Below are 14,123 nucleotides of genomic sequence, written 5' to 3'. Positions count from 1 at the left end.
GTCACAACACGTTTTGAGATTGTTTTGAATTAAATATTGAAGTTTAAAATGTAGTGTTTTGGCACACCAGGCCGAGTGGCGTTACGCATTGTTCAAAAATCAGGTTTTATTCTGGCATGTTGAATTGGCGTTAGAATTTTTTTTTAGATTTATTAGATTTAGATTTTAGATTTCGTTAGATTTATTTTTCTCATAACAGCTAAAAAAACTGAATATATGCCTTAATATGACCTACTTAATATAGGCAATAGGCATATAATAGCCTATATAATAAATTAGCAAAACTTGGCCACTAAATATTTAATTTTCAATTATTGTAATTATCACAATTAAAGTTTTAATTTTATTAAATTGTCAAGTAATCAAATATTCTAAAAGATGTATTATTAATAATAATGTTATTTCAACATAATATTTCGGTTTTTCGACATAATATGTGTGCGTGCAACAAGCAAGATGTGTATTTGTAAATCCGGTGATGAGTGCATTGATTTTTATCAATAAACTAGTGTTTTCTGACAGTGTCGACTGCAAAGATGAAGTTGACGATCGCCATATTTGTAGTGAACGCACCTAGAGAGAAATGCACATAAAGACATAATCAGAGAGTAGCCTTTTTCTTTTCGTTTTGAATTATTTCGTTTGAAGACATTTCAAGCTTTGTGTATTTGATGTATTTATCATGTCTGTGTGAGGCATACGCTGAGTTTCGTTAAGTTAGGAGGATGAGATGCGCTCCAGCTGACGTGCAATGCAAGTGACCGCGCGGGCGCCTCCATGATTAGTGTCTGTTATATTTGCTTCATTACTTATTCAATCCAGGCAATTGGTTGATGAAAAATTTATTAAAATTAAGATACAATTTATAGAAAACGAAATTCACTTTAAAGAAAGGTTTTTTACTAAACAACACTTAATGAAGTGGTCAAAATCATGTCTGACCCACTCCATATCCATCTCTCGATATAATTCATCCTATCTTACTCGTGCTGTTCACTTTTCATATTCAACATAGATGGAAAAAAAATAACATTATAATATTTTAACAAATATGATACTAAATGAGATTATTTAATGGCTACAACAGTATAGTAGGACTATAGACTCTATTTGTACAAATTGCTGCACATTAATTTAATTAAATGAAACCTTGTAACGAATTCACACTGTAGGGTAGACTGTGTACAGTTGAGACACCTTAAATAACTTGCGTTCGCAGCAAGCACAAGTTGTGATTTTTGCTGTGCACTTGCATATTAGTGTCAGCTGGGAAGGAAATATAGAGACCAGACCTCTTGGAACTTTAATTGAATACATAGCGTTGGTAAAGTATACTGAAATTACATCCCTACAAATTTATTAGGCCCTACTGAAAATAAATGTATCGAATTTAAGCAAAGTAGCCTAAATGTTAAGACTGTAAGCCCTTTGCTTTTTTACGTAGCCTATAAAGGACTCTTATAGCCGACTTTGTGTTAATTTAATTTGTATTTTTTAACTCAAACATTAACACTGAAATAAATGAAACTAAATTATTGTAAATTTTTTGGCACACCACGACGAGTGGCGCTATGCATTGTTCTAAAGCCAGGTTTTATTCTGGCATGTTGAATTAGTGTTCGACAAACGCGGCGGCGCGTTCATTTGAATGAAGAGCGCTTCTCGCTCGTGTGAGCGAACACACACTGGAACGTTAGGCCATGTCGCAACGAGTGAATCGTGGCCGAGTGGTTGAACTTACGTTACGATCATTTAGATGACACGGGTTCGAATCCCGAACTAACTTGGACTACTGATATTTTTATATTAGCCTATTAATGCATTTTATAGTCTATTGTTGATGCAGAGAGATTTGTCTAGTTCTAAAACATATATATATATATATGACGTTTAAACGACAAACAATAAAATCAGAACCAGTATTCTGTTGCGTTCATGGTTCCAGTGGCAGTAATGCATCCACGGCTTTTCAAAATGTCACAAAGCGTTTTGAGATTGTTTTGAATGAAATATTGAAGTTAATAATTAAGTGTTTTGGCACACCACAACGAGTGGCAAACTCTTTGTTTTGTTTTGCAAACTCAGCTAGCCTGTGGGGGGTTTGGAGAAGGCAATAGTTGCTTTATCGTGGGGGTGCAGGACAGAGGTGTTAATGTTCCGTCTTTCATATGGAGAGTGTCGGAGCCAGCCTGATGAGCAGGCAAAGGCAAAATTCTTTTAAGGATTAATCTCAAAATCTCCAAAAGTCCATAGCCTATGTACAGTAGGCCCTATATCTTATTAAATTATATATTGTAGTTTTATTGATTGTATTTAAAGGTTTTCTACACACAATTTCAATTTAGCAGATACAGAGCTCTTTAATTCGCGACCCACCTCGTTTTATTGTAAGGTGAATTCAGCAAGGCATGTTGTATCTTTGAAGGAACAAAAGCTATTTGTTACAGTTTTTTCTTTCGTGATTTGTGTGGATGACACACAGCCACATATACAGTATTATCAGCTGTATGGTGTTTTTTTACGCTGAAATGCTTAATTTCGAGAAAGACCCGCGCCGCGCGCAGTGAGGGAGACCAAACTTACTAAAAACATTTCCAGCGCGAGAGAGGCAAAGAAAAACGCCGGTTCTTAATTTATGTTGCTTTGAACTTTTTTCGTTTTGTACCGTTTTAATTTAGCTGCAATTTCTTTGACAATAGAAATGTAAAATGTTGCAAGAATAAGATTCTGTGTTTCTTATTTTGCATCACAAAGGGAATAAACTCTATCGATGCAACCCTGTTTAAATAAAAAAACTGTCCCGACACTTTATTCATACCTTGAAATGTGCGATGGGTTTTCAAACTTAATTAATTTTCTTTTTCTTTTACATTTTCATTGTTTATTTTTTAATTGAAAGCAATACTGTATTGAAAGTATTTGTCTGATTTGTTCGATCTGTTTTGAAAAATGTCTTCCGTTGCTATGGCCGGGTATCACTGTCAGTCATCTCAATCTCGTGAATGATTCACACACACACACACACACACACAACATTTTTTTTAGCAGATTAAAGACGAGCTTCATCATCTTCATTTTCTGGTGCGATCGGCTGACAGTCTTCCTTCATCAGATGTGTCGTCTTTGCAGCGGCTCAACTGGAATGTAGCAAATTTATGTTGTAATGTAGGCTACAATTGATAATTAAACAAGATGATTGACTTTAATAAACAGATGCATATTTAAGCATCAAGAACGGAAAAACATAAACACTGTCAGCTACACTGAGATTCGATCTCAGATCGTTTGAAGCTCCGAGAGGCTATTGTTAATGCATTGACCACAGAGCTATCGTCTGAATAGCCTAGGTCTACTATTTTCTCTGTTTTAAAAGTTTGTTACATTCTTTTTTATTTTTTTAACATTGGCAATTTACTGTCTCGAAATTATGTGTCGAAATTTTTTAAAAGTGTTTTTACAAGACCTTGTGCTGTTTATTTATTTATTTTTATTATTATTAGTATTATTATTATGCAGATGTTAATTCAGCCATTCTGTTGGATAAAAATTGTCCCTAATGTAAAATGGAAATGAATGGTAATTTTATTTTATAAATATAAAATATTTAATATAGGCTATAGGAGAAAAAAACAATATGGTGTAGCAATATTTTAGAACTATCAAATCTCTCTGCATTAATAATAAAAAAGTAGCCCATGTTTGTTCGGGATTTCAACCGGTGTCATCTGAATTATTGAAACGTAAGTTATAGCCTACCACTCGGCCACGAATTTGTTTTGTTTTATTTTGTTTTAAATGTATTTTTACATATTTTGCTTTCGTTAATGTTAACCAATTCTATTGTAGCATAATAGGCCTATATTTTTTCCCTAAAAGTTTGTTTTATTCTCTGCTTTGTTTGTTTATATTTTTACATATTCAGTCAGTCTCATTTTTGTTCAAATAATGAAAAAAGTTTTTTTTTTTTTTTTTTTACAAGATCTTGCGCCATGTTTTTTATTTTATTTTATTTTTTTATGTTTTTTAAATAAACAGATAGGGAACTTACCTTTTAAAATGCCGCAGTTGCTGCTGTTTTGCCCTGTCACTTGCGCCACCCGGTATAGCCATTTCGCGAATGACTTTGAAATTCGACTGGTTTATTTTTGCTGCGGCAGTAATAGGCATTGTGGTTGATTATTGTTAACATCGGTTAGTAACTGCAAGTCCTGAAAATGTTTTAATTTTACGGTAAATTATTTTAATTTATTTCACTGTTATGTTTCAGTTAATAAATCTACAAACACATTAAAATAACACGAAGTAAATGACAAGTAACCTATTGACATAGCCTTTCTAAATTATAGAAAAACTAGGCACACAATGTTAACGTGTGTCTACTTTGTTTAAATTTAATGAATTTGATTCGTTTAACCACAATATTTATCTTGAATTTATCTGTGACCTCAGCTCAGATTACTGCCGCGGCAGATTACGTCATAAAGAGAATAAACTGACACTTTTCAAAGTCTGTGATTACAGCGCCACTCAGCGGTAAAAGGCAGCAAATACACATCCCAATAAAAGTCTCATTCTGGTTGTCCACCATCTGTAGCACACCAACTTAAACACGGCATGTCGCAATCTGTGACGAAGCATGTGAGAGCCAATGAGCGTTTGATATCACTGCCGTAAAACATGTCGTAACGCTTCGGGCGCAATTTTTGAATTTGAATTCACCACGAGCGCGGGATGCCGGGATTTGACGTTTACGGTCTCTGCTGAGAAATGATGAAGATCACTGGATAAAGGGCTGAATTTGGATCTGTTTCTTGCAAACAACGCATGGATTCTAAAGATTTGGATTACACCAAGCTAATAAAATTGATGTCTTTTGTGAATTTATGTTGTGTTTTAGTGTATTATGGGTCTATAGGAGAAAACGCCTTTTGTGTCTCACGGTAAATAAACCAAATATTACAAAATGGTTAAACGATTAAAGAAGGTATTTTTAAGGTTTTAAAGTGTATTCTTGTTTAACACCATGTAGGCTAATCCTCCGAAACGAGTTTGCAGCAGAAGACACGAACAGAGCGAAATGTTATTATTTATGAGTAACGTTAAACTATTAATAAATGCGACTGAAAATTTAATTGATAAGACAATTGAATGCAATAGAGTCAAAACCACGATTGTAATATGCATAAGTTAAATAGGAATATGTACAAATTTGTACGTCGGTAAAGTTGTTTATACGTAAATAAATTAAGTTTTTTTGCTGTCAATACGTAAATATTATACGTACTCACTGTACTCTGCAGTGAGTTGTTGTGAGTTGGGCATGTTGACCTGCAGTTTTCAATAAAGCAGATTTGTTGTCTCAATTCAAGTCAAGTCTATTTCTTGAAACAAGACGATTCATCTTTTACAAATAACACAGCAGCTTAAAAACCTTATGACATGTCAAAAAAGCTTGTTTCATCTGAGATATGATTCAAAACAAGATATTTTTAAGACAGTTTCACTTAGCAAGATATTCAAGATGCACTGTCTAAAAACAAGCTCCTTTATCTCACTTAAAGGGGTCATATAATGTCATTTTTGTACAAGCTAATATGATTCATTAGGGTCTAAATTAAAAGTTTGTAATATACTTTAATTAAAAATTCTCATTAGTATTGTAAGAAAACACTAATTTTACCTGGTCAAAAACAGCTCTGTTTTCAGCACGCCGTTTAAGTGCATGTGTCTTTAAATGATAATGAGCTTTGCTCACCCCGCCCCTCTGTTCTGTGCGTACACCGTTTGTAACACAATAACACAATAACCATAACGCGTTGTTCATTATAAACATGTGATTATGAATTATATTGAGAACGTCATACATAGAAAACATGCTGTAATGTACCCTGAGTGTAAAAATAGCCGCATTCATCGTGAAGCTTGCAAGCGATTTGCAAAGATTAATATAAAGGTTAATATAGAAGTTAGAATTCTTCTGGAGGTGCAGCAGGAACACGAATAGTTGGTACCAATCCTTTTTTCAGGAGCAGCTTCTTAGCAAATAACCAGCTTTATACTGACCCTCGTTTGTAAAGCAGTCTGGTGTGTGAAATGATTCGCGCAAACATGAAAGCATTGAAAGCCGGTCGGCGCGGGCTATGATTGACAGCTCGCTCACGAGGGCGCGAGGGCGGGTCTGTGTTGAAACGTGCCTGTCAATCAACCATCGTGGGAGGGGCGTCGATATTGTGACGTCACAAAATCGAACAGCTTGATTTGAGATGGGAGGAAACATATAATAAGATTTTTAAAAAACACTGGATGGATTTTTATCATTTTATGATGGTTGTGTACAGGCACTGCCAACACACATTTCAGTACAATCAACTTGTAAAAGTGCATGTACCATTATATGACCCCTTTAAATCTTGGTCTTTAGGTGATTTTGTCTTATATTAAGTGTGATGAGATATTTTGACTAGAAATTAGAAAAATATACTTGGCAAGATTTTGAGTTTTTGCAGTGTCTGAGATGTCATCGCTCTGCTGCAGAATTTCAACGGCATCAACATCTATTCCATGTGATAATATTAGATCTAGAGTATGATTACGACAATGAGTAGGTCCTGACACGTGTTGTCTAACTCCACTAGAGTTTACAATGTCTTTAAATGCCAAACCCAATGCATCTTTTTCATTATCGATGTGTATATTAAAATCACCAACAATTAGTACTTTATCTGCAGTCAATATTAATTCTGATAGAAAGTCCGCAGATTCTTTGATAAAGTCTGTATGGTGCCCTGGTGGCCTGTATAAGGTAGCCAGCACAAATCTCAAACGTGATTTATCATTTACACTATATATTTTTACATTAAGTACTAACACTTCAAAATAATTATATTTAAAACTTGATTTCTTAGTGGTTTTGAAAATATTACTATAAATTACAGCAACTCCTCCCCTTTGCGTTTCAGAGGAGGCTCATGTTTATAACAGTAATCTTGCGGGGTGGACTCGTTTAAAGTAATGTAATCGTTTGGTTTTAGCCAGGTTTCTGTCAAACACAGCACATCTAGGTTATTATCTGAAATCATATCATTAACAATGAGTGCTTTTGGAGTAAGCGATCGAATATTCAGCAACCCAAGCTTTAGCATTTGCTCATCTGTAGCTGTTTTTTATTTGTTGAACATCAATTCAATTTTTAACCTTAGATGGGTTTAAACGTTTTTTGGATTTCCAAATTCGGGGAACAGACACAGTCTCTATATGATGATGATACAGTGAGAAAATAAGTATTTGAACACCCTGCTATTTTGCAAGTTCTCCCACTTGGAAATCATGGAGGGGTCTGAAATTGTCATCGTAGGTGCATGTCCACTGTGAGAGACATAATCTAAAAAAAAAAAAAATCCAGAAATCACAATATATGATTTTTTAACTATTTATTTGTATGATACAGCTGCAAATAAGTATTTGAACACCTGTCTATCAGCTAGAATTCTGACCCTCAAAGACCTGTTAGTCTGCCTTTAAAATGTCCACCTCCACTCCATTTATTATCCTAAATTAGATGCACCTGTTTGAGGTCGTTAGCTGCATAAAGACACCTGTCCACCCCATACAATCAGTAAGAATCCAACTACTAACATGGCCAAGACCAAAGAGCTGTCCAAAGACACTAGAGACAAAATTGTACACCTCCACAAGGCTGGAAAGGGCTACGGGGAAATTGCCAAGCAGCTTGGTGAAAAAAGGTCCACTGTTGGAGCAATCATTAGAAAATGGAAGAAGCTAAACATGACTGTCAATCTCCCTCGGACTGGGGCTCCATGCAAGATCTCACTTTGTGGGGTCTCGATGATCCTAAGAAAGGTGAGAAATCAGCCCAGAACTACACGGGAGGAGCTGGTCAATGACCTGAAAAGAGCTGGGACCACCGTTTCCAAGGTTACTGTTGGTAATACACTAAGACGTCATGGTTTGAAATCATGCATGGCACGGAAGGTTCCCCTGCTTAAACCAGCACATGTCAAGGCCCGTCTTAAGTTTGCCAATGACCATTTGGATGATCCAGAGGAGTCATGGGAGAAAGTCATGTGGTCAGATGAGACCAAAATATAACTTTTTGGTCATAATTCCACTAAACGTGTTTGGAGGAAGAAGAATGATGAGTACCATCCCAAGAACACCATCCCTACTGTGAAGCATGGGGGTGGTAGCATCATGCTTTGGGGGTGTTTTTCTGCACATGGGACAGGGCGACTGCACTGTATTAAGGAGAGGATGACCGGGGCCATGTATTGCGAGATCTGTGTGGAGGAGTGGGCCAAAATCCCTCCTGCAGTGTGAGCAAACCTGGTGAAAAACTACAGAAAACGTTTGACCTCTGTAATTGCAAACAAAGGCTACTGTACCAAATATTAACATTGATTTTCTCAGGTGTTCAAATACTTATTTGCAGCTGTATCATACAAATAAATAATTAAAAAATCATACATTGTGATTTCTGGATTTTTTTTTTTAGATTGTGTCTCTCACAGTGGACATGCACCTACGATGACAATTTCAGACCCCTCCATGATTTCCAAGTGGGAGAACTTGCAAAATAGCAGGGTGTTCAAATACTTATTTTCCTCACTGTATCTAGGTGAAAGAGGCTCTATGTGATGGGATTTATCTGACCTGGGTGACGCGAGGCCGCTAGCAGACAGTCGGTTTAGCCAGTCTGTCTGCTTCCTGACCTGAGCCCCAGATTGTCATGTTTGAGCTCTAAGACTATGTGCCATATTACTAGAGAGAAGAGCAGCACCACCCCAGGAGGGATGAATACCATCTCTTTTCAACAGGTCAGGTTTTCCCCAAAAACTTTTCCAATTGTCTATGAATTCTATATTATTTTGCGGACACCACTTAGACAGCCAACCGTTAAGTGAACACAATCTACTAACTATCTCATCACTCCTGCGAACAGGAAGGGGGCCAGAGCAAATTACAGTGCTTGACATCGTACTTGCGAGTTCACACACCTCTTTAATATTAATTTTGGTGATCTCCGACTGGCGGAGTCGAACATCATTTGTGCCGACGTGAATAATGATCTTAGAGAATTTACGATTAGCATTTGCCAGCACTTTTAAATTTGCTTTGATGTCAGGCGCTCTGGCTCCCGGCAAACATGTGACTATGGTGGCTGGTGTCTCTATTTTCACGTTCCGTGTAATAGAATCGCCAATAACTTGGGCACAATCAACAAAACTCTCAGTGGGTGTTTCACTGAGCGGGGCATATCAATTTGTTATGGTAATCGGAACGGAAGAGTGTTTTTTTGATCCGCGACTAGAGCGATCCCTCACTGTCACCCATTTGCCTGGCTGCGCAGGCACTAATTCAGCTGGAACCGCATCATGTAAAGAGTTCACTATGGATGCGTCGCGTCTGAATGCGATGCGTCGCGTCTGAATGCGTTGTTGTTTTTGGAGCTCTATCGATTTGATTTATAATTCTTGATTTTTCTCTTTAAACTCACTTACAACGAACATTTTCTACTTTTCCTCACTGAGAAGCACTACTGCTCAAACCTCATAGTTACAACGCGGACTGCTGAGCAGACGCGTCTCAAGCCTATTAGTGATCCAACTCCGGATACTCTTAAAGGTTACTCCAGTGGATCACGGCTGAACGCGTTTCTCCACACTCACTTACAAACAAACATTTTTTTTTCGCCTATCGTGCATCTACTCTACACCCCTACCACAAAAAAAAAAAAAACGGATTATATCCAAGACTTCAGTCATAAATTTGTATTAATATTGATAGCATCACTGGTAGCTTCGTTGCTAACTCACTGTCCATCTGTTAAAATGGCGAATATATCAGATGTAAGTAGTCTACCTTTTGGTGCAGGTGAGGACACATTTGAGCTGCACGCACTGCAGTCTGAGCTGGAAGCTGATGAGAAACAGATCCACGACCTTTTATTGAGACAGGCCGAGCTGAGAGACCGGTGTTTAGCTCTTGAAACATCACGCGCCGATGCACACAAATCAGTGTTTAACGTTACTAACCCGCTGACTCCGACCGCGTCTACTCCGTGTGTTCCTCAGCATCGGTCGCGATCAGCCATGGTCTCGTTCACTCCGGCTCCAACATGCCACCACGAAGCCTGGGTGGTTCCGCAGCGGAAGACGCGAGTCAGGTTTAGACCAAGACTTTCTCTGACCCTCCCGGTTTTCGAGTTATCCACACAAAACCGCTTCTCCCCTCTTCGCGAAACAGAACGCGATGCTGTGATCATCGGCGATTCCATCGTTCGGCACGTACACGCTACGTTAGGTAAAAGTAAGGTGCACAGTCACTGCTTTCCTGGTGCTCGTGTTTCTGAAATCGCTGCTTGCGTTCCCGAGATCCTGAACGGTGACGAGCGCGTCGGAACTGTGGTCCTGCACGCGGGAGTGAACGACATCAGGCTGCGCCAGACGGAGATTCTGAAGAAAGACTTCAGGAATCTGATCGATACGGTACGCAGCACATCGCCTGAAACAACGATCATTGTGTCAGGACCGCTTCCCACGTACCGATTAGGGCATGAAAAGTTCAGCAGATTATTTGCGCTAAATGAATGGTTAATGTCAAGTCAAGTCAAGTCAAGTCAAGTTTATTTGTATAGCGCTTTTCACAATACAGATTGTATCAAAGCAGCTTCACAGTATTAAATTAAAATAATACAACAAAGTTTGTTTCAAGAGGAATTTATTGATTGATAAAATTAAATTAAATATCCCCAAAATATCCCCAATGTCATGGTGCAATGAGCAGAAACTGCTCTTTGTAAATAATTGGAATCTGTTTTGGGAGCGTCCTAGGCTTTTCCGTGCTGATGGCTTACACCCAAGCAGATTCGGAGCGGATCTTCTGTCTGATAACATCTCCAAAATGTTAAATACCCTTTGACTAGTAACCAAAAGTCCAAATCATAGTCTCTGCTGCACCAATTTAACTGATATAAATACTAGTGTAGAACATTGCATAGAAACCGTGTCTATTCCTCGTTTAGTGAGATCAAATAATAAATCTAATGCAGGATCTAGGAAAAATCTAATTGTTATTAAAACAGAAAATGTTGCTATTAGTAAACAAAAACTATTTCTAAAGCTAGGTCTTCTAAACATTAGATCACTCACACCTAAGGCAGTTATTGTAAATGAAATAGTCACAGATAATAGCTTCGATGTACTTTGCCTTACTGAAAACTGGCTTAAACCAAATGATTATTTCGGTATTAATGAGTCTACTCCTCCTGGATACTGTTATAAGCATGAGCCCCGTCTGATTGGTCGTGGCGGCGGTGTTGCAACCATCTATAGAGATATTCTCAATGTTACTCAGAAAACGGGTTATAAGTTTATTTCATTTGAAGTACTTGTGCTAAATGTTACGCTCTTAGATGTTAGAAAAACATCCCTATTATCTCTAGCCTTGGCTACCGTATAAAGACCGCCAGGGCCTTACGCTGATTTCCTAAAAGAGTTTGCAGATTTTCTCTCAGACCTATTAGTCAATGTCGATAAAGCATTAATTGTTGGAGATTTTAACATACACGTAGATAATCCAAATGATGCGTTAGGGGCTGCGTTTACAGATTTATTAAATTCATTTGGGGTCATGCAAAACGTCACCGGACCAACTCATCGTCTTAATCATACGCTCGATTTAATTATATCACATGGAACCGATCCAACCGATATAGATATCATTCCACAAAGTGATGATGTCACTGATCACTACATGGTAACTTGCATATTACGTACTGCTGTAATATGTCATGCGGCGTCGCGTTATCAACCAGGCAGAACAATCCTTCCATCCACCATAGATAATTTCTCAAATTGCTTATCTAATCTGTCTCAGCTGCTGCCTGAACCCAAACAAACAGATGAACTAGAAGAACTAACTAGCACTATGAGCACCATTTTCTCTAGAACATTGGATGTGGTTGCACCTATTAAATTAAAAAAGGTCAGAGAGAAAAATAAAGCACCATGGTATAACAATACTACGCATGTTTTAAAGAGAGAAACCCGTATTTTAGAGCGTAAATGGAAACAAACTAATTTAGAGGTCTTTAGAATCGCGTGGAAAGACAGTATGTAACGTTATAAAAAGGCCCTAAAAGCGGCCAGGGCTGAGCACCTCCGCAAACTAATAGAAAACAACCAAAACAATCCAAATTTTTTATTTAACACTGTGGCTAGACTAACAAATAAACAGACGTCACCCGAACAAAATATCCCGTTACAGTTCAGTAGTAATGATTTCATGAACTTCTTTACTGAGAAAATAGAAAGCATCAGAACCACAATTGTAAACGTTCAATCTTCAATTGCGCCTTATAATTCAGCTTCAATTATCACCCCGCAAGAACAATTACAGTGCTTTACAACTATAGAACAAAAAGAGTTAAATAAACGTATCACTTCATCTAAAACAACAACATGTTTATTAGATCCTATACCAACTATACTACTGAAAGAAGTGTTACCTGTAGTGGAAGAGCCTCTCCTCAATATTATTAACTCGTCTTTATCTTTAGGTCATGTTCCAAGAACATTTAAACTGGCAGTTATAAAACCTCTCATTAAGAAACCACAATTAGATCATAATAATCTAGCAAATTATAGACCCATTTCAAATCTTCCATTTATGTCTAAAATATTAGAAAAAGTGGTGTCCGCTGAACTGGGCTCTTTCTTGCAACAAAATGATATCTATGAAAAGTTTCAGTCTGGATTCAGACCGCATCATAGCACTGAAACTGCGCTCGTTAAAATCACAAATGATTTACTTTTAGCTTCTGACCAAGGATGTATCTCAATACTAGTTTTACTTGATCTTAGTGCTGCGTTCGATACTATAGATCATACATTACTCTTAGATCGACTACAAAATTATACTGGTGTTGAAGGACAAGCATTAAGCTGGTTCAAATCATACCTAGCTGACCGCTACCATTTTGTCTATTTAAATGGCGAAAAATCGATCATAACTCCAGTAAACTATGGAGTGCCGCAGGGATCTGTGTTAGGCCCTCTGTTATTCTCAATATATATGATGCCACTTGGAAATATTATAAGGAAACATGGAATTAGTTTCCATTGTTATGCTGATGACACTCAAATATATATTTCATCACGGCCGGATGAAAACGCTAAACTTTCCAAATTGACAGAGTGTGTTAAAGATATAAAAGATTGGATGACGCGTAATTTTCTTTTATTAAACCCAGACAGGACAGAGGTAATACTTATCGGTTAAAAAAACCGCCCACAAAACCTCGCACAACTTTAACATCATAGGATGTCCTGTTACTTTATCCTCTACAGTAAAAGACCTGGGTGTTATACTCGATTGCAACCTGTCTTTTGAAAATCATATTTCATATGTTACAAAAACAGCCTTTTTCCACCTTAGAAACATTGCTAAGCTACGTAATATGCTATCAGTTTCTGATGCAGAAAAGTTAGTTCATGCATTCATGACCTCGAGACTGGATTACTGTAATGCTTTATTAGCTGGTTGTCCTGCATCCTCAATAAACAAGCTACAGTTAGTCCAACATGCCGCCGCTAGAGTTCTTACGAGATCAAGAAAATATGATCATATAACACCAATTTTATCATCACTGCATTGGTTACCTATAAAGTTCCGTATTAATTACAAGGTATTGCTACTGACTTATAAAGCCCTAAACGGCTTAGCTCCAGTCTATTTAACGGATCTTCTATCGCCCTATAATCCATCGCGCTCTTTAAGATCACTAAATTCAAGGCTTTTGGTCATACCTAGGATATCCAGAACCACCAAAGGAGGGAGAGCATTTTCACATTTGGCTCCAAAACTCTGGAATAGTCTTCCTGATGCTGTTCGTTGCTCAGACTCGCTCTCCCAGTTTAACCCTCTGAGGTCTGAGCTGTTTTCTGGGCCCTGGAGGTGGTCTGACATGCTCTGACATTTGTGTTTTTTTCTGTTACTAGTGACATTTTCATGGCTAAAGTCTAATTACACTGTATTCAGCACAAACTCTGCTACAATAATATATCAGCAGCATGTATGTAAAAGTTTGTAGTTTTGAGATAATG

The 14,123-nt window shown here is 37.4% G+C and overlaps 1 protein-coding gene and 1 long non-coding RNA gene across 37 annotated transcripts in view; both read left to right on the top strand.

Annotated features, from left to right (window-relative positions):
• LOC309506206 (NACHT, LRR and PYD domains-containing protein 3-like) overlaps window positions 1–14,123 on the top strand; it is a 231,371-nt gene that overhangs the window by 144,900 nt on the left and 72,348 nt on the right. The window lies entirely within an intron of this gene.
• LOC309506530 lies at window positions 818–3,895 on the top strand. Its single transcript, XR_014208840.1, has 2 exons — window positions 818–3,448; window positions 3,501–3,895. It is a non-coding gene; the product is annotated as an uncharacterized lncRNA (long non-coding RNA).

Source organism: Leuciscus leuciscus (assembly GCF_965113295.1).
Source record: "Leuciscus leuciscus genome assembly, chromosome: 9".
Lineage (NCBI taxonomy): Eukaryota > Metazoa > Chordata > Actinopteri > Cypriniformes > Leuciscidae > Leuciscus > Leuciscus leuciscus.
Note: the sequence above shows the minus strand (reverse complement) of the source record. Positions and strands in the feature narration are given on the sequence as shown.